The sequence below is a fragment of the Puma concolor genome, chromosome D4 (genome assembly GCF_028749965.1).
Source record: "Puma concolor isolate L17-30 chromosome D4, mPumCon1.1.hap2, whole genome shotgun sequence".
NCBI lineage: Eukaryota > Metazoa > Chordata > Mammalia > Carnivora > Felidae > Puma > Puma concolor.
Window position 1 is genome coordinate 1,902,493 of NC_141679.1, and position 21,925 is coordinate 1,924,417.

The following is a 21,925-nucleotide window of genomic DNA, read 5'->3' on the forward strand; positions in this document are numbered from 1 at the left end:
TGTTGATGTGTGATGCTACAGCTGCGTGGCAGCCTGCTGTGTGGACACCCCACGCTTCATTCCTCTGGCCTGGAGTGGACACTTGGATGGTTTATATTTGTGCACAAATACAAGCACTTGGGGCCCAGTTGGAAGTCTTTCTGGGCTGTGGAGTTTTGAGTGGAATTTACGGGCTGTAAGGCACACATGGTTTCCTACGCAGTGACAAAGTGTTTCTAAAAACGATAGCGTCCGCTTATGAACGTTCCCATTGCTCGGTGGCCTTGTCGACACTTAGTACTGGCTGCGTTCCTGGTTTTTGCCAGACTCGGCAGGTGTGAGTTATATTATCACGTGTTCTGGGCTGTTTGTAGTTCCTCTCAAGTGCTAGTGCACGTATGTGAGTGTCTCCTACAGCATTTAAACACATGGTGCTCTGCCTGTCAGTGTTCTTTCTTCTCCTCCATGATCCTGCCACACCCTGTGTGCCTGGCACACAGAAGGGATCAGCATATGTGGGTAAAAGGAAGAATAGGGTAGCAGACAGGAGGGGAGCACAGTGCCCCTCAGACCAGGAACAACCCAGGGAGGGCTTCCCCCAGCCTTGCCCACGCTGTGCTGGCAGATCTGGCTGTTGTGATCAGGCAGGGAAAAGAAATACGAGGCATTCAGAGGGAAAAGTAAAACTGTTTTTATTCTCAGACGTGATCCATGTAAACAACATGGTGGAATCTGTGGAAACAGCTGTGGGAACGTTCCGCGAGTTCAGTGAAGCAGACGGGTGCCAGATTGGTTCACGAAAGCCACTGCATCTCTGTGCACTGGCAGCGAAGCACCTGACCTAGAACAGTGACAGGGACCTGAGCATCAAATGCCGACAGATGAATCGGACAGAAAAGTGAGCCACCTGTTGTGTCCGTCTCCCAGCGCCACAACAGCACATCATCACAAGCCGGGAGCTCGCGGCAACAGAAACTTGTTCCGGCTCCGACGGCTCTGGAGGCCAGGCGTCTGAAATCAAGGTGTTGATGGGGCATGCTCCTTCCAGAGGCTCTAGGGGAGTGTCCTTCCTGCCTCTTTCAGTATCTGCCAGCCACAGGTGTCCCATGGCGTTTCGTGGCTTGTGGCCACATCATGCCCATCTGTGCCTCCATCTTCACACTGCCTTCTCCTTTTTCTCTGTCCTCTGTGGAGCTCTTGCAAGGACTGTTGTCAATGGATTTAGGCCCATCAGGATAGCCTAGGATGATCTCCTCATTCCAAGACCTTCGAGTACAACTGCAAAGATCTTTGTTTCCAAATAAACTCATGTTCTCAGGCTCCGGGGACTAGGACATGGACATAACGGGGGGTCAGGGTGAGTGGCATGATTCAACTCACTACACCTGCACACTGAAAACTACAGAATATTTCCAAGAGAAACTTCAACAGACCAAAAACAATGGAGATACACCTGTTTGTGAGTTGGAGGACTCAAGATTGTTAATATGTCCATTCCATCCAGGTTGATCTCTAGATTCCATACAATCCTAATCAAAGCCCAAGCTAGGTTTTCTTGTAGAAATTGACAAACTGATTCTGAAATTCACATGGGAAGGCAAAGGACCTAAACAGCCAAAAGAACTTTGGAAAATAACAAAGTTAGCAGGCTAACACTAACTGATTCAAGAATTATCATAAAGCTGCACTAACCAGAACTGTGTGGTGCTCATATAAAGATAGGTAGTTACATCAATGGAATAACGTAGTCCGGATTGAGACCCACAGGCACATGGACACCTGAGTTTTGACAAAGGTGAAAAGGCAGTGCAGAGAAAGGACAGGCTCTTAACAAAGGGTGCTGGAACAATTGGGTATTTATATGCAAAACAACAATTTGGGGAAAAAAAAAAAAAAAACAAACCCTTGGGGGCACCTGGATGGATGAGTCAGTTAAGCACCAGACTTCGGCTCAGGTCATGATCTCACTGTTCATGGGTTAAAGCCCTGCGTCGCTCTGTGCTGACAGCTCAGAGCCTGGAACCTGCTTCGGATTCTGTGTCTCCCTCTCTCTGCCCCTCCCCAACTCCTGTTCAAAATAAAATAAACTCTCAAACATAAACATTAAAAAAAAATTAACATTGGATCCATACTTTGCATTATCTACAAAAATCAACTTTTGTCATTTTTTTTTTTTAAGTTTATTAGAGAGCATGTGCACGAACAGGGGAGGGGCAGAGAGAGAGAGAATCTCAAGCAGGCTGCACCCTGTCAGCGCAGAGCCTAATGCGGGGCTCAATTCCATGAACCATGAGATCATGACCTGAGCTGAAATCAAGAGTCAGATGCTTAACTGACTGAGCTACCCAGGCACCCCTTAGAAAAATCAACTTTTAAGTGTAAAATCTAAAACTATAAACTTCCTAAGAGAAGATCTGTGATCTTAGGTTAATCAGAGATTTGGTGAATACAACAGCTAAAGTACAAACCATTAAAGAATAAGTTGATAGATTAGACTATACCAAATTAAAAACTTCTCTTCAAAAGGCACTGTTAAGAAAATGAAAAGACCAAGCCTATAGACTAGGAGAGACTCTGCAAAGCATATATCTGATGAAGGACTATCTGAAACCTCTCAAAATGCAACAAGGTAAAAGAAAAAATAGTCCAAAGTTATAAAAGTGCTAAAGATTTGAATACGCCACCAAAAATACATAATTGGCAAATAAGTCAATGAAAAGGTGCTAAGTATTATTAGTCATAGAAAGGCAAATGAATCTGTACAGCAAAGGAAACAACCAACAAAAACTAAAAGGCAGCCAATGGAATGGGAGAAATATTTGCAAACGACCTATCGGATAAAAGGTTAGTACCCAAAATCTATAAAGAACATGTCAAACTCAACACCCAAAAACCAAATAACCCACTTAAGAAATGGACAGAAGATATAAATAGACATTTTCCAAAGAAGACATCCATATGGCCAACAGACACATGAAAAGACGCTCAACATCACTCATCATTAGGGAAACACAAATCAAAACCACAGTGAGATAACCACCTCACACCATCAGAATGGCTAAAATTAACAACACAAGAAATAACAGGTGTTGGTGAGGACGTGGAGAAGGGGGAACCCTCTTGCACTGTTGGTGGGAATGCAAACTGGTGCAGCTGCCCTGGAGAACAGTATGGAGGTTCCTCAAGAAACTAAAAATAGAAGTACCCTATGACTCAGCAATAATACTACTAGGTATTTATCCAAAGGATACCAAAGTACAGACTCGAAGGCGCACGTGCACCCCAGTGTTTATAGCAGCACTATCAACAATAGCTGAACTATGGAAAGAGCCAAATGTCCATTGACTGATGAATGGATAAAGAAGATGTGGTTTATATACACAATGGAGTATTACTCAGCCGTCAAAAAGAATGAAATCTTTTCATTTGCAATAACATGGATGGGGCTAGAATGTATTATTTCTATTATGTTCACCTAGTGAAATAGAGAAAGACCTATGATTTCATTCATGTGAAATTTAAGAAACAAATGGGGAAAGTGGGGGAAAGGCAAACCAAGAAACAGACAACTATAGCGAACAAACATGGTTACCAGAGGGGAGGTGGGTACGGGATGGGCTAGATGGATGATGGGGATTAAGGAGGGCATGTGTGATGAACGCCGGGTGTTGTTATGGAAGGGCTGAATCTCACCACATTATACACCTGAATGTAATATTACACCGTATGTTATGTAACTGGAGTGAAATAATAGCAATGTGAATGACAGCCACAGTGAGGGGTCCCTGCACACCCCGTAACATGCTGAAATGAGCAAGACCACACCAAGTGTGCGTAGCTGGGGAGAAAGGGGAACCCACGTACACTGTAGCAGGGACACAAAACGGCATACACTTTGGAAAGCAGTTTGGGAGTGGCTTCAGAAATGAAACGGGTACCCACCGTGTGATCCAGCCATGCCATTCCTAGGCATTTGTCCCCGGGAACAAAATGTACACGTCCCTGCAGACACCTGCACAGGCGTCCCCGCAGACGATGTGCAGCAGCTCTGTTGGAAACACCACACCCTGGAAACAGCACACTTGTCCATGAGCAGGTAAATGGAAAACGCCACGGTGGTAGAGCCACACGAGGAGTGCCACGCGGCAGGGAAAGGGCGTGAACTATCAGTGACTCACAGCGGGAATGACTCACGGCGCCGAGCGGAAGAAGCCTGACAACAGGAGTTCGCACCATGTGCGATCCCGTGTACATCAAAGTAGGAGATCCAGAGTAACCTGTGGTGACTGGGCATGGATCCGGCTGCCCCGGGGAAGAGATGCACTCACAACAGGGGCTGTGGTGTCGGTTTCACGGGTGCGTTCGTGCCACATGTTCCCCAGGTGCGCTGTTTACACTGATCTTCCCTCAGTGAGGCTCCTACAGAAAATACAGAAAACAGACCGTATTTGTCAGAGGAGGGAGGAGCGTTGGAGCGGCCACGTGAGTGTTCTCTGGGAGGGACCGAGACATTCTGTTCCAGGCACGCTGGGGCTGCAGCTGCATTTGAACGTGGACAACACGCGTGTGCCCACGTCGTGGCTGTGCTGCTCTTCAGAGTTACAAGGAAACAGGCAGCTCGAATGCTCCGGGAGCCTCCGTGGGTGGCAACGTTTGTGCAGCCAGAGCTTTGTTTCCACAATCTGAACCCTTTACATGAATTGAAACGCATTTCTGATTTTAAATGTTCCCCGCCCCGGGGATTTCTGAGGGATGATTTGGGAAAATCTGCTTGTGAGCAGATGTCCCGCATTCCCTGCTCAGTTCTCTCTCTGAACATTACTTGGGAAGAGTGAAACACTGTTTTTCTGGACTCTGACTCACGGGGATTTTGTGGCCACCGCCCATTCGGAGCAGGGCCTCCCCCACCACACGCCTGTCTTCCTGCTTCGGGAGATTCAGCCGCGCTAGGCACGCGGCTATCTCTTCACCAGTTGAGAGCTTTGACAACTGGCATTCGCAAACTAACCCGATGACACAGAACCCTCGAGTTAATCACAGAGTTTCAGAAAGGGTTGGGCCTGTCGCCTCCCGCGAGGGCGCCGCTGCTGTGCCCGGAAGTCATCCCCCGGGAATTCTGACAGATCCTGGCCGCCACCCCGGGCCTGTGAGTCATGAAGAAACCCCGTGTGCAAAATAAACCCTTGGCAAACAAGAAATGGCTCTTTGGAGAGTGTGTGTCCGCACCAACAAAGAGGAAGCTGAATGAAACATGGGACTCCGTACATCCTTCACCCCTGGAGGCGCTCATTCTGGCCTCGCTGCGGCACCTTGTGGCCCTGGCCCTAGGGACAAGGACGCACAGCAAGTCCCTCCGAGGAGGCAGGACAGGCTGTCGCCCCTCGGGGCCCTCACAACCAAATTCCTCCGGGAGGAGGGAGGACGTGGGCTCAGCCTACGGAAAGTCCGAAAATTCCGGACAAAGGAGCAGTGTGCCGGGCTGCTTCCGGCCCGTTGTTCTGAGACCAAACCCTTCTTTGTCCCGGGGTCGCTCTGGTGCCACATGGCAAAGAGCCACCCCCCAGCCCCCAGTGTTAAATCCACAGACACAGGTGGGCGAGAAACGGCACAACCTTTACTGTCTTTCTTCGGTGCAGACTCCAGGTCCCCGTTTCCCCCAGGCTGTGTCTGAGATGTCAGACCAGCCCGGGTCCTCGGTGCGCCCTCCCGGCTGCCACAGTGGGCCCGGCAGGCCTGGAATGCGCGCACGTCTCTCCTGAAGATACAGAAGTGTGCCCTGAAGGGGCCGCGTCTGCCATCAGGGATCTGACCCTGAGCCCAAGGCCGCCCGAGGAGGAGGAGGAGGAGGCCGGGTCAGGGCCCCTGGTCACTCCTGGGAGAGGGAGGAGGCTTGCTGAGGCGGTTCGGGCCCGGAGCGCAGACAGGGTGACCGGGAAGAGACGAAGCACCGGGCCGGGTCCCTCCCCGGCTCCCAGGACCACGCTTGTCTGGAGGGCCCCTCCCCACCGTCCCCCAGAGCGGCCCAGGGTCCGGCCTCTCCTCAGCCGCCACCCTGCTCCCCAGGGGCTGCTTATTTCAGAGTCGGGTTTATTGACAGAGTGGAGTCAGACGCTCCACTTTCCACATTCTGCCCCCGCAGTGCAAGTTCCCTGCTGTCCCACGCAGCCACCGCTCTGTCCTCTGGGTTTGCCGCCTCAGCGGGCCTCTGTTGGCTGGCCCAGATGCGCCCTCACTGTCCTGTGTGTCAGGCTGTGGCTCCGGAGGTCCCGCCATGTGGACTGGCCACGGCACGTGGGTCCCTTCTCCCACGGACGCTCGGGCTGTGAATAAGGACGTGATGCGCCGGTGGGCTCTCCCGTGGGCTCAGCCCTGATTTCTGTTGGTGAAAAGCCAGGGACAGGCCTAGGCTGCCCTCCAGAGACTGTGCCTCGCCCCTCGCCCCTGCCCACACCCACCATCTGTTCTGCTCCGGCTCCCGGGTGGTGGTCTTTGCGCTCCAAGTCCCACGGGCTCTTGGGGGCCCAGGACCCCCCACCTCTGAGCCCCCTCCTGCTCTGTCTCCACCCATCCCAGGGACCCCCCCTCTGCACAGCCTCCCGGGCCCCAGGCCAGGTGCCCTCCCTGGGCCAGTTCTGCTGGGACAGCACTCACCTCCACAGCCGAGTCTGGGGGCTGCGTGTTGGTGCCCCCACCAGACTGCAGGTGCTTGGAAGGCAGGGCGGCTTTCAATTGAAACCAGACTCCCAGACCCAGGGGCACCTGGCCCTGCAGTGGTGTCCTAGGAGGACACAGAGGAAAGGGGCCCGTGTAGAGAAGGCAGAGGCCGTGAGCCCGCAAGGTGGCTGTGACCGTCGTTTGGACAGGCAGCACCACAGGCCCCACGCGGCCGTCACGTGGCCCTGGCATGTCCGGTTCCCAGCCTGTGCTTGTCGGATGGAGGCTGAGGGCACACGGTGGGTCTGGTTCCGTTCTCCCTGCTGCCCGTGGTCTCCTAAGCACGTCTAAGAGTGCGAGGAAGCCGTGCGTCTCGCCAGGAGTGCTCACGTCTGCAGGACCTCGTTAGTGAGCCCATCGGGAGGGGAGTGTAGGGAGAGCCGCTCCCCGGGTGTGGAGACACCCGAGAGGGGATGTGGCAGCTGCCTGGCCCGGCCTCGTGCTGCCCACGCCCCAGCTTGAGGCTGCCTGATCTCTGGAGCCACCCGCAGCCAGCTGGACGCATACACCTGCCCGCTCTCTGCAGACACGGTGCCACGCCGAGGCTGTCATATGCAGGAGGACAGGACTGCACGGGACCCCAGACACGCCCCGCACCCACAGCCCCTCCAGCCGGAAGGAGCTGACCGTGCCCACGAGGTGGGCTGGGCTCCAGCTGTCCATCTGCTGCATTCGAGAGTCCAGCAGACTTTCGGGACAGAGCTGGACAGAACACATGGTCTCCGTGACTACTGTGTGTTTGTGTTTCTGTCAGTTTTCTTCCTTCCCGCCTCTTCACGTAAAACCCACTGGCGTCTGGTGAGCTGTACACGGAGAAGCTGCGGCTGGCACCCCGGGCGTCTGTGGAAATGCCCCTGTTCCTGGCGTGAGGAAAGCCTGGCGTGTGCATCGTGATGGGTCTCACGGGGCTGTGTCTGCGCCTGTTCTAGAAGCAGGGCGGGCGGGCAGGCGCTGCTGTGGCCGTGGAGGCTCTTGGGAACATGCTGTCCCGCTCCCACAAGCAGCGTCCTGGCCCGTCCCCGTGTCTCTCGCAGCAGCCACGCCGGCGGGCGGTTCTGTGCCGTGTGTCGGACGGTGGAAGAGGTCCGGGGCCCTCTGCTGAGGTGGCAGATTTCTCTTCGGTCAGCACACGTGGGTCGGAACCTGCCCCACGTCGGGACTGGGGACACAGGCCGGCCAGTGGCAGCCTCAGAGGAGGGGGGACCCAGGCCGGGAGCCACGGGGGTCGTGCCCTGGGGCTTCACTCTGTGGGCACCTGCACCCCGGCCCAGAGATGCACACGCGGGGCGCCCCCCAGCAGAGGCGGTGAGCTGGGAGGGTCCTCAGAGCAGGGCCGACACAGGTGGAGAGGGCATTCCGGGATGAGGGAGGGGTGTTGGGGCTGGTGTGTATGCAGGTGAGAGACTCCAGTGGAGCAGAGGGGATGTGGCCCCGGGAGGGCTCTGCCTTTTGTCCCAGGGGCAGTGGGGGCCAGCAGTGTGGACCTGGAAACCATTTCCACACCACACATCCTGTGGGACCTAATCTTGTGTGGTGTCTCCCCGAGCTGGAGGGCAGGAGCCACGACTGGAGCTCACCCAGGCCCCTTGGCTATTTGTGGAGGGAAGGAAGGAAGGAACGCAGACTGGACGGATCACGGGATGAGGGAAGCTACTCGGGCCCAGTGGGAAGCAGGGTGGCGGACGGCAGAAGGGCCAGGCCCACCCCCACCATGGTCCTCAGTTCAACACGGAGGGCCAGTGATGGGGCCGCAGTTCAGAAGCACCAGATGCTTGGATTTATTATGCTTTTCATTTTGCAACTTGGAATTTTCACGTATTTGTCTATTTGTTTTAAAGTCATGTCAAAGGAACACACCAGGTTGAAAGGATCAACCTTAGGAAAGGTCGATGGGAATGCAAGCTGGTGCAGCCACTCTGGAAAACAGGATGGACTAAAACTAAAAATAGAACTACCCTACGACCCAGCAATTGCGCTACTAGGCATTTATCCACGGGATACAGGTGTGCTGTTTCGAAGGGACACGTGCGCCCCCATGTTTATAGCAGCACTATTAACAAGAGCCAAAGTATGGCAAGAGCCCAAATGTCCATCGATGGATGAATGGATAAAGAAGATGTGGTCTGTATATACAATGGAGTATTACTCGGCAATCAAAAAGAATGAAATCTTGCCATTTGCAACTACGTGGATGGAACTGGAGGGTATTAAGCTAAGTGAAAGTCATTCAGAGAAAGACAAAAATCATAATGACTTCACTCATATGAGGACTTTAAGAGACAAAACAGATGAGCAGAAGGGAAGGGAAACAAAAATAATATAAAAACAGGGAGGGGGACAAAACAGAAGGAATTTTTAAATATGGAGAACAAACAGGGTTACTGGAGGGGTTGTGGGAGGGGGGATGGGCTAAATGGGTCAGGGCACTAAGGAATCTACCCCTGAAATCATTGTTGCACATATGCTAACTAATTTGGATGTAAATTAAAATTAAATTAAATTAAAAATAAAAAATAAATAAATAAATAAATAAATAAATAAATAAAGGAAAGATCGAGAGGAAAAGCCGCGGCCTCTGCTCCATCTCCCCTGCCCCAGGCTCCCAGGGACAGGCCCTCAGAACTTGTTCTAGAGAGTTCTTCCTGTGGTGGCCTCACAGCGCTAAATAAGAGGCTCATCCTGCCTGTTTCTTTACTGCCAGCCACGGACATGGCTGGTGTTCACTTCACGCCACCCCTGGTCTCCCCAGTGTGGTTCTAAGTCACACACTTAAACGTAGGGATGAGAGACTCTCTGACCACACTGTAAAATGAGGCTCATGTGACATCCCTCCTCCCACACTCAGGGAAGTGAGCTGGCGGCCTTGGGCTTCACGGGTGTTCCCAGAGGAAAGGGCACGTGCAGCAGGTGCAGCCGAGACAGGACGCAGTGGGTCAGGCCCTCCCAGCAGTGCCCAGCGGAGAGGCCAGCGATGGCAGGGGCCGCAGGAGAGGCAGGACCGGCCACCTGGGACACACCAACACTCCCTCACTTCTGTTTGAATAGAGATAGGGCCCACATCCCAGGTGCTGGCATTGAGGGGCCTGGCTGGTTTATTCCCCATGGAGCAGTCACACCCCTGAATTTTGGAGGAGACTCCCACAGTGAATGCTGGAGGGTACAAGCCAGGTCCCCCCAGCGAGACCACCCGGCAAGTCGGGATCAGCAGCTGGGACAGACTGAGCAGTCCCGTCCTCCGTCCAGAGAGAGGGACGATCCAGAAGCAGACGCGAGGACGTTTGCCACATCGGGATTCCCGGCAAGACATTTCTAAATCCAGTCCTGCTCACATCATAGGGCCTCCTCGAAAGCCTAAATAGGCACTTTCTTCAAAGAAAGGGACAGAAAATTCACTTTCAGAATATCAGCAATAGTAGCCCCTTTAAATCTGCAAGCATGTTACTGCTAACGAGCAACCCCAACAGCAGACAGAGGGGTTCCAGACACGGAAACAGGCTTAAAATTCAAGTCACGATGTTTGAGTTCACACAGCTGACTTCCCCTCAAGGCACAGGAAGCGCACACAGTGTGTCTCCGTAAGACCCTCCCAGACCAAGACCATGCAGCCAGCGGTCCCCAACGCCCACGCGACCCTCCCCTTCTTTCGTGGGGCGGGGGAGGGTTGTGCCTAAATTATAGAGATGGAACAATACGGTATATATTATTCCCACCTAGTTTCTTCCACTCTACATAATTTCTCGAGGTTCACTCATGCTGTATGTACCCGTCGTTCACGTTTTCTTTGCTGTTCCACTGTATGTGCTCACATACCCATCTATCTACGGTTGTCCTTCCGCTTACCTGGGGGAGTTCCCAGTGTCATGAAGATGGGACTTAAATTTGGAGCTTTCCCTTCAGACCCTGGGCTCGATTACCACGTGTTTCCCCCACAGAGTAACATGCAGCTATCTTTTCTCGCTGACCCCAGAGCGGCACAGAAAACACAGGTTTAGGTTAACGGTCTGGCCGGACATCCAAGGATGGAGCCAGAGTGGTGGCCACGGGACATCTGTGTCCCCCTCTAGCGTTCAGATCCCCGAGAGGGACCAAGCGTGTCTGTCCCGTTCACCCTCACATCCCCAGCATAGCAGGAGCTGAATAAAACTTTGTCAAACACATGGGGGCTCCTGGGTGGCTCAGTCGGTTAAGCATCTGACTTCTGCTCAGGTCATGATCTCATGGTTCGTGAGTTTAGGCCCCTCATCGGGCTCTGTGCTGACAGCTCAGAGCCTGCTTGAGGTTCTCTCTTTCTCCCTCTCTCTCTCTGCCCCAAGCTGCTCATTCATTCTCTCTCTCCCTCTCTCAAAAATAAATAAATATTGGGGCACCTGGGTGGTTCAGTTGGTTAAGCATCCAACTTCAGCTCAGGTCATGATCTCAAGGTTCGTGAGTTCAAGCCCCACGTTGGGCTCTGTGCTGACAGAGCCTGGAGCCTGTTTCAGATTCTGTCTCTCTCTCTCTCTCTCTCTCTCTCTCTGTCTCTTTGACCCTCCACCCCCCACTCATGCTTGCTTGCTCTCTCTCACAAAAGTGAACGTTAAAAAATAATAGTTAATGAATAAACAAACAAATAAAAATTTGTCAAACGTGGATTTGGGGATGGACCGTACAGTGGCCCCTGGTCGTGTCTATTTACTAGTGTTGAAAATGCAGGTTTTATTATTATCCAGGTGTGGTGGCGGCCAGCAGATCAGAACACAGCTTGTTCCCCGCAGTCCCCAAGCGGGGACCTGCCATGGGGGGCCACACGGGGAAGCACAGGGTCAGCCGGTGTGGGAGGGCTGCGGGCACGATTGCTGTCCTGATTCCCACCGTAAGAAAGGTTTGGGATCAGCAGTGTGCACGAGCTCAGCGGGCTCTGGGAACAGGGCCCCCACGGGGAGTCTGGCACCTGGTGCTGGGTGACCGGGAGGTTCGCAGGTGAAGGCAGCCCCCAGGTGAGTCCTTCCCTGTCTCCATGCCTTATCCCATCCCTACGGGGCTGCAGGGCCCCAGATGCCAGAGCACCAAACACAGTAAACGAAAGATGTGGTTAATACACTTGAATCCTCAGTGCCTGGTTCGGGCACCCCCTTCTCAGTGCTGCGGCCCTGGTCTGCGCCGTCACCCTGGAGACCTGGTTCCTCCTTGCCTGCGCTCCCCTGTGCGTCATTGTCACCTGTGGGCATCCCTGGGGACAGGCAGGCACGTAGGCCACCCGGGAGGCAGGCTGGCGAGCCCTGTCCCCTCCCCGTAGCGACGTCACGGTTGGCGATGGGGACCTGCCACAGGCTCACGCCTCTCTGTGTTCGAGTTCGTCTCTCGGAGGGCGGGGGGGGGGGGGGGGGGGGGGGGGGGGAGGGTAAGGAATGGGTTGCGGAGAGACATCCCGGCTGAAAAGGTGCTGGACAAGTTTGAGGAGGCCCCCAAGACCCTTCACCCCGCGGCGCACAGTCAGCTCGCCCGGATGCGCGAGGAGCGCGGAGAGGCCGCGAATCCGGCATCCAATTACGAGTTTCGGCGGATTCTCGCCGAGCTAGCCAAGCTGCCGGATCACTCGGCAACCTTCTGGTTGAGATCAGGTGTTTGCTCGGGAGGCGAGCAGAGGAGCGCTTTCGGAAGACGTTCCCGCGCCGACGCCCACCGCGTCCTTCACTCCCCACGCCGGAGCCCGGCCACGGGAGGTGTGTGGTGTCGGCCACGCGGCCACAGTGGGTGTGCAGCGGCCCCGCACACAGGGGCCCGACGGGTCACAGTGAAACGGCAGCGCATTCGGACTCCGGAGAGAGAGAGGGTGGGTGAGGTGGGACCAGCCGAGCGGCCGTCCCTCCCCTGGTTCCCGCTCCTCTGTCTGGACAGCCGAGCCTGCTTCTGCGGCTGAGGTCGGGGAGTCGTCCACACGGCGCGTCGCAGGAGCCCCCGCTGCGTACGTTGTTGCGTACACGCACGTCTGCAGCGGGCTTCACGCAAAACCACGTCCTCTGCGTCCCGGGCTCCAGCTAACGGGCCTGCGAAGGCCAATTGAGACAGGTAGGCCTCCCTTGGCCCTGACTTTAGGATGATCCCGTGTCGGGTGTAACTCAGGTGCGAGTCGGAGGTGACGCCCCTGGCCTGGGGGGCGGGCCCTCGGGTTCACAGGTCATGCGGCCCTGCCCGCCAGCCGCAGGCTGCTTTGCAAACCGAGGGCTCGAACTAAGCCGGTGACTGCTCCCCGGTCGGCGGGACCCGGCTCCGGCTCCAGGCTCTGCGGTCACTCCGGGCGCGCAGCCGTGGCCGAGAGCCTTCCGGCCCCTTGGTGTGAGCGCCAGGGGCCCGTCCTCGCGGGCCAGCGTGTCTCCGGGCCTCCCTGCCTTCAGCCGGCCTCCCGGGCCGCCAGGCCACGGCGGCCTCCGCTCTGCTCCTTCGGCTGCCCCCCTCCTGCGAGGACTCACGGTGCTCCCGGGCGGGCAGGCCGGCCGGGCCGGCGACAGGGCGCGAGAGGAGAGCGTGCGGTTCGCCGTGGTCGGACTCTGCCTTCCAGAATCAGTTTCGTTTGCCACAAATCCGCAGTGGTTCTGCGTCGTGGCTGGTGGTTATCTCGCCCCGAGGCGTGAGTGCTGATCCCAAGGCCCCCCCAGTAGTGGAGGGAGGGAGAAGGGTGCCCCCATCACTTCCACTCACACGGTGCCCAGCTTGTCGCGGGCCTGCAGTGGGCTGGACACTGTGGGGGCCCCGTGAGATCCTTGGTCGCCTCCCCGTGTGTAACGTCTGCCGAGTGGCGGGCACCACACCAGGCCACGCTCACCACAGTCGGTCCTGCTCACGAGCCCCTGGCGGCCGTGGCGTGGCTGAGTGGAAGGGACCTTGCTGTTGGTGTCAGAAAGCCCTCTTCTAATCCCAGAGCCGCCCCTTTCCAGCAGCGTGTCCCTGCGGGCGCCACCCAGCGTCTGGGCAGCTGCCCGGCCACCTTGCACAGTAACATCTGAAGTGGTCGTGGTGAGGGTCCCACAAGGACCCAGCGTGTGTGCTGTGCTTTTGCTAAGCGGCCGGTCACCCGCCACTGCCACGACCTCTGTCCTCCGCCCGCCAGGGTGTCCTTGATACCTGCTCAAGAACATATTCCGAACATGCCACTGGCCTGCGGCTTGGCGGGTCCTGAGTGCGTAGAGCAGGGACATGAAGGGAGGCAAGCATCATTGACTTTTCTTTTGTCAATCAGAGGTGCCTCAGTGATGAAGAACTGATTCGTGGGATGCGCCAGCCCTTTGGGGACCACACGTCTCGCCGGGACCAGGTGGCCAGGACTCCTGATGTCTGTGCAGAGAGGAAGGGGAGCTTTGCTGAGGACACCCGCCTGGTGCTGCCGAAATCCCAGAGTGTGGTGCACAGCACAGGTATGGCTCACATGGCTCGGGTGCTTTCCCCGCGTGAATGGCAGGGCCATGTTTGGGTTTAATTCAAATGGTTTTCTCTTCGGGGCACGAGGCTGACAGCAATGATGCAGAAATTACACGATGCATTCCCCAGAGCTTGACTGGGTCCAAAACTAGTCAAGATCTGAAAGGCGTGCCTTGAGACATGGCTGAATTCCTATTGCGTGGAGGGCTTCCAAAAATAGTCACTTAATGGTGACATCGGTTACCCTCTTACGAGATGCACAAATAGAGTGCATCCTAGCTTCTACAGCCTACTTCTCTTATTTCACGACTTTCCCCCCTGCAATATAGGTCTTGGGAACTAATCTCTGTATACATTTTTGTCAAGAGAACAAAATCCTCTAAGTCACACAGATACACAGACACACGCTGAAGACCAGATGGTCTTTCAGAGACAAATTCCAGGGGTGAGCTTTCAGTTCATGTGGACGAGAGACGCTACGGAGGCCCCTGGGGACCAATATCTGGGCCCCACCGGCCGCCTGAGGGCTGGCGGCAGGCTGGGTTCTGCGGAAGCAGAAGCTGAGACGGGGTTTGGGGTAGGAGACATGGAATGGGAAGAAGGAGATGGAAGGGGGAAGGCAGACTGAGCAGCAGGCCTGACATGCCCCTGATGCAGGTGGGGACTCGAGCCGGCGCTGCCCATCACGGTACCCCATGTAGGGCCGAGTTGGGGCTGCTGTATGAGGGGCACAGCAGAGAGCAAGCGTGTGAACCTGGCCGCTGCCAGCCGGTGTCACCAGAGCAGGCAACACGTCCTCCCTGGGAAGGGGGATCTGGGGAGAACATCTCTGTATCTGCCACATTTTCATAGATCTTCTCAATACCAACGAATGTTTGTTAAAATTGGTTTTATTACTTCCTCATCTGGCCAAGATGGAGCTACGGGCGAATTTATCCTTCTCCCTGAAACGGTAACAACAAAGTAAACAGAAAAACGTGAAACGATGGTTTTCAAGACACCGGACCTCAGGCAATGAAGGATGATAATTCCTAAGGGATGGAGACCTAGTGGCCTGCAGAGGGTTCCGTGAGGGTCCGACAGACCCCCGGGAAACACTTGTTTGTGGGAAACTCACCTCAGGTGGGGGAAGGAGCCACAGGGAAGGATTGAGGGACAGTGCCAGAGCTCAAACAGGCCCAACAATGACACCTGTTCCGACAAAGGAGACTGGAGAAGGTCCCACATCATGAGACCTTAGGACAAGCACTCTGGAGGTCTCAACCCCAGGCCCGGCTCTGCTCCAGACCCATCCAACAGATGATGAGAGCAAGAACTGACAGGATCACACTCAACTGTATTCAGAACACAATTTAAGACTTGTAGAAGTACAAAAATATCCAACATCCTACAAGGTAACATTCACCCTGTCTGGCCTCCGATCAAAGATTATCAGGCAGGCAATAAGCAGGAAAATATGGCCCACGTTGAAAACGAGATCCAAACCAAACCAGAATGGAGACAGATGATGGCATTCGTGAAGACAATAAAAACTACCAGGAATCCTGAATGGGCTGAAAACACAGCGGATCAGGGTTAGGGACGCCACTAAAGCGGCGTTAGTGCGAAACTTACATTAGAAAAGAGTAAAGATTTGAAACTACCACTTCAGCTTCCACGGTCAAAAAGTACAAAAAGAAGAGCAGAGTAAGGGGCTCCTGGGTGGCTCGGTCGGTTAGGTGTCCGACTTGGGCTCAGGTCATGATCTCACGGTTTGTGGGTTCAAGGCCCGCATCAGGCTCTGTGCTGACATCTCAGATCCTGGAGCCTGTCCAGGTTCTGCCCCTCCCCTGCTCATGTTCTGTCTGTCTGTCTCTCTTTCTCTCAAAAATAAATAAACATTTTAAAAAATGTAAAAAAAAAAAAAGAGCAGAGTAAACCCAAGTAAGCAGAAGAAAATAATTTAATAAAGACCAAAGCACAAAACAAGGAGACAGAAAACCAAAACAGCAGAGAAAATCAATGAACCAAGAACTAGGTCTTCAAGAAGATGGATGGAATCAAACCTTTGGGCAGGCTGCCCAGGGAAAGGGCAGAGAGGGCAGGAGGAACACAGTTTACCCACATCGGGAATGAAACTCAGCATCACTACACATTCTGCAGGCACTGAAAAGACAATATAACGAAAGGGCAGACTCCATGCTTGATGTCTGACTTCTGAGAACCTCTAAGCTACAGGTCCCCCTCCCTCCCACCTCACATCTGGGCAGCTGGTAGACAAGCCCAGGTCAGCCCGGCCTGTGCGTGGGAGCCTTCAGACCAGTCCATTTCCCTGCTTCCTCCAGAAGGCCACCCTGGATGAGGAGGCAACGGGTAATGAGGGCCTGTTGCAGACAACTGAATGTCGATAAGCCCACAACTCAGGTTAAATTCTGTGAAGGGCACCAACTATCAAAGATCTCCTGGGGCGCCTGGGTGTCTCAGTCAGTTAAGCATCCATCTCTTGATTTTGGCTCAGGCCATGATCCCAAGGTTGTAGGATGGAACCCCAAGTAGGGCTGTGCACTGACAGCATGGAGCCTGCTTGGGATTCTTTCTCTCCCTCTCTCACTGCCCCTCCCCTTCTCTCTCTCTCTCTCTCTCTCTCTCTCTCTCTCTCTCTCAAAATAAAAAAATAAAAAAATAAAAAGATATCCCGAGAAGAAATCAGCTGCAAGAATAGCTATTTGGTTATTAAAGTTAAATTTGTAAACACCGTCCCAGGCCCACACAGGTCCACTGGGGAATTCTACCCAACACTCAAGGAAGAAGCAATAGCAAATATACACAAACTTCCCAAAAATTGAAGAAATGGGGATATGCGTCCATTCATTCTGTAAGACCAGCATTGCCCTGAAACCAAAACCAGGCAAAGAAAGCCACAACCAGTATCCCTTAGGATCTCTGATGAAAGAATTCTCAAAATTTTACACGTCAAATCAAAAACTATATGAGGGAGCTAATACATCATATTATATATATAGCTTTTATTTTTTTATTTTATTTTTTAATGTTTACTTATTTTGAGATTGGAAGAGAGAGAGAAAGCAAGCCGAGGGACAGAGAGAGAGAGAGAGATGGAGGGAGAGAATCCCAAGCAGGACCCGTGCTGTCAGCACAGAGCCTGACATGGGGCTCGAACTCATAAACTGTGAGATCATGACCTGAGCCGAAATCAAGAGTCAGACGCTCAACTGACTGAGCCACCCAGGCGCCCCTATATATAGGTTTTATATATATATACGTGTGAAGACAAATTTTTGAATCACACTAATAATAGGACACCTTAACATACCATTTGCAGTACAAAAAACTAAGGCTCCAGAAGACTGACACAATGTAATAAACGTGCTAGAGCTTATTGAAATATTTATATGACCCCTCAGTAATGGAAAACATTCCTTTCAAGTACACATTGAATAGTCACACAAATTGGTCTTATTTTAGGACACAAAAATTATATCACTGAGTTTCATAAAAAAGAGAAAAAAATATTATAAAACTTTCTGATCAAAATGCAATTAACATAGAAATTAACAACAAAAGGGGCACCTGGGTGGCTCAGTCGGTTGAGCTTCCGACTTTGGCTCAGGTCATGATCTCACAGCTCGTGAGTTCGAGCCCCGCATCAGGCTCTGTGCTGACAGATCAGAGCCTGGAGCCTGCTTCGGATCTTGTGCCTCCCTCTCTCTCTGCCCCAACCCACTCGCATTCTGTCTCTGTCTCTCTCAAAAATAAATAAACATTAAAAAAAATTAAAAAAAAAAAAAAAAGAAATTAACAACAAAAGTGCAAGAAGGCCTTCTACCTGGAAATTTTAAGAATTTAGTTAAACAACTGAATGAAATGGCACATACAAAACAAACTTAACGGAATCTCTAAAACATAATGATAATAAAAACACTGCATATCAGAATCTATATAATACATTTTAAAGAATAATCAAAGGAAGCTACACAATCTTAAACACATGCCAGTAACATGGAAAGAAAATAAAGGAATTAAATTCTCACCTCAAAAACTAAATAAACTAAAAGGAAAAACAAGTGAATTAATAGATATAATAGCAGAAATGGCTAGAATAGAGAAATAATAGATATAATTAACAAAATAAAATCTTGATTTATTAAAGTGATACCAAAATAAACCACTAAATAAATTAATCAAGAAAGAGAGAAAAGATAAAAACATACAAAATAAGAAATGAGAAGGGAAAAAGAACCATTGAATCAAATGAATATTTAAAAACAATTTTTTTTTTACATTTATTTGTGAGAGACAGAGAAAGACAGAGCATGAGTGGGGGAGGGGCAGACAGAGAGGGAGACACAGAATCCAAAGCAGGCTCCAGGCTCTGAGCTGTCAGCGCAGAGCCCGATGCGGAACTCGAACCCGCGAACTGCGAGATCATGACCCGAGCCAAAGTCGGACGCTTAACCGACTGAGCCACCCAGGCGCCCCTCAAATGAATATTTTTTAATATAAGACTACTTTTAATGAAATATAACATCTAGATGACATGGAAAATTTCCTGAGACACAATAGCTTAACATAACTGATGCCACTGGAGAGAAAAAGCTCAAGCAGAATAGTTTCCGTACAACAAAATAAAGTTATCAAGAAACCATCCCACCCAAAACCACCCGGCCCCGTTGTTTCCAAAGAATTCTACCAAATCTTCCACTTGCTTCAGAGCGCAGAACAGGGAGGACTTTCAAGTGCCTTTTATGAAGCAAGTCAGATGATGAGACATAATCCTGAAAAGACAATATCGAAAAAGGAAAATTTACAATTATTACTTATAAATAACCAGTGCAATTACAGTAAATATACTAGCAGAGAAACCGTAACAGCACATTAATATAATAATATACCAGGGCCGAGTGGGATTTTTTTTCAAAAGTGAACACACTGATACGGAAAGTTCATATGGAAAAAAGTTTTTAAATGCAAGAATAGCCAGGAAAACACTAAAATGGAAAGGCTCTGAGGGAGGATTAGACCTACCAGATATTGGAACAGACTATGAAGCCTCTATAATTGCGGTCCTGGTGCCGGAACAGACAGGCCAGTTTACAGAACAGAAAGTCCCAAACCAGGCCTGAGAATGTGTGACAGTGCAGTGTGTGGTGAGGGTGGCGCCCACATCACCGGGCCCACGGTAAACCTTCCAACAAATGGCGCCAGAACAACTGGGTGGACATTCAGAAAAAGAGAAAATCAGATCTATGCCTTATACGTTACACTAGAATAAACCCCAAATGAATCAGATATCTGACAGTAAAACCGACAGCAATAACAAAAAAATATATAGTTCCCTATAAGAATAAGAAAAAATCATAGGGTCATAACAGAAAAAAATTGAAAAAATTTAACATCCATTTTGATAAAAACTCAGCAGTTTAGGAATAATCTCATATTCTCTGACTCTCTGACACCAACTAGGTGTCCAACGCTAACTAAATGCTGACACTAATTATCCGGAGTTAGTTCAGGCCTCATAGGCTAAGCACTCAGTCCTCCACGACTACCCCTACTTTGGACACCAGTTGAAAGTCTGAAGTTGCCATAACCCCCCCTCCTCATTTTTTTTTTTTTTTATGAGGAAACTGGTGTCTTTTAAAAAAATTTTTTTAATGTTTATTTATTTTTGAGAAAGAGAGAGACAGAGCACGAGCAGGGGAGGGGCAGAGAGAGAGGGAGACACAGAATCTGAAGCAGGCACCAGGCTCCAAGCTGGCAGCACAGAGCTGGATGCGGGGCTGGAACTCATGAACTGTGAGATCATGACCTGAGCCAAATTGGACGCTTGACTGACTGAGCCACCCAGGTGCACCCCCCTCAGTTTTAATAATTCACTAGAACAACTCACAGACCTCAAGAAAACACTTGATTTGCATTCATGAGTTTATTGTAAGGATACAATTCAGGAACATTCCATACAATGGTACGGGGCAAGGTAAGGGCTGGGGCTGAGGGGTGGGACAGCGCAAAGCTTCCGCACCTTCTCTGGGTGCACCACTGATGTGTTCACCAATCTGGAAACTCCCTGAATCCTGTCATTTAGAGGTTTTTATGGATCTCCTATCACATGGGGGATGAATGATCAAATCATTGGCCACTGATGATGGACCTCAGTCTCTGGTCCCTCTCCCTTCCCCAGAGGTGGAGGGGTGGGGCTGGAGGTTCCAACCCACTAGGCAAGGCTTGGCCTTTCTGACAGCCAGTCCCATCCTAAAGCCATCTAGGGGTCCACCAAGAGTCACCTCATTAGCGTAAAGTCAGATCTGGTAGAAGGGAGCTTGTGAATAATGAAGATGACCTTATCACACCTATCACCCAGGGAATTTCAAGAGTTTTAAGAGCTCCGTGGAGCACCCAGGTGGCTCATACATTGAGCGTCCAACTCTTGATTTTGGCTCCAGTCATGGTCTCACGGTTCATGAGTTTAAGCCCTGTGACAGGCTCTGCGCCGACAGCCTAGAGTCTGCTTGGGATTCTCCCTCTCTTTCTCTCTCTCTGCTCCTCCTTCACTCGCTCGAACACACACACTCTCTAAACAAACAAACAAACTTAAAAAAAAAAAAGAGTTTTAGGAGCTTCATGCCAGGAAGCAAGGATAAAGACCAAATATATATTTATCATTATACCACAGAATACCACATTATACCACAGAATAAAGCAACAATAACAGGCATCTACGAAACTTTCCACCAACATCATACTTAATCTTGAAACACTGAAGTTTTTCCTTCAAGACTAGGAATGAGACAGAAATGTCTGTTCTTGTCACGGGTACTTAACATGGTACTGGAGGTTCTAGCCAGTGCAATAAGGCAAGAAAAAGAAATTTTAAAACCAGATAAGAAAGGAAGAAGCAAAACTGTCTTTCTTCATAGATAATGTCATCATCTGTGTAAAAAAATATGGAAATACAAGCTACTAGAACTAATCAGGAGGTTTAGCTATGTTGAAGGTTACGAGATCAATATACAAAAATTAGCAACAAACCATTAAAAATTTTTTTAATTTAAATATTTATAATAGCATCAAAGAAATGAATATAAAATGCTTTGTGGAAAAATCGTATAAAAGATAGGTGACATCTTTACCCTAGCCACTATTAAATATTGCTGATAGGAATACAGAGGACCAAAATGAATGGAAGCATATGTGGTTTGTGCACAGGGAGACTCTGTATTGTTGAGTTCAGTTCTCCCCAGACTGCTCTATAAAGTTAATGCAGTCCCATTGAACACCCTAGGGTGTTTCTAAGACAGAGTTATTCTAGTGATCAAATGGAAAAGCAAGGATTCTAGAATAAAACCAAAAATGTTTTGGAAAAGCAAGTTGAAGGGCTAACATTGCCTGGTTCAAGAATTATTATGAAGTGAGGGTAATCAAAACAGCATTATATTGCATAAAGATAGACAAGTGGGCCTCCAGAAAGAGACCCACACATATATGGACAACTGAGTTTTGACACAGCCGCAAAGGCTATGCAGTGGAGAAAGGATGGCTTTTTTAACAAATAGTGCTGGCACCATTGGCAATCCGTATGCACAGAGGTGGAAAGAAAGAGGGAAGGAAGAAGGGAAGGAAGGAAGGGAAAGAGGGAGGGAGGGAGGAGGGAAAGAAAGAAGGAGAGAGCCCAAGAAAGAAAGAAAGAAGAAAGAAAGAAAGAAGGAAGAAAGAAAGAAAGAAAGAAAGAAAGAAAGAAAGAAAGAAAAAGAAATGAACCAGGACCCATGCATACTACATGCAAAAGTCAACCCTACATAGGTCGTAGACCTGTACATAGAAAACACCGGAAACTATA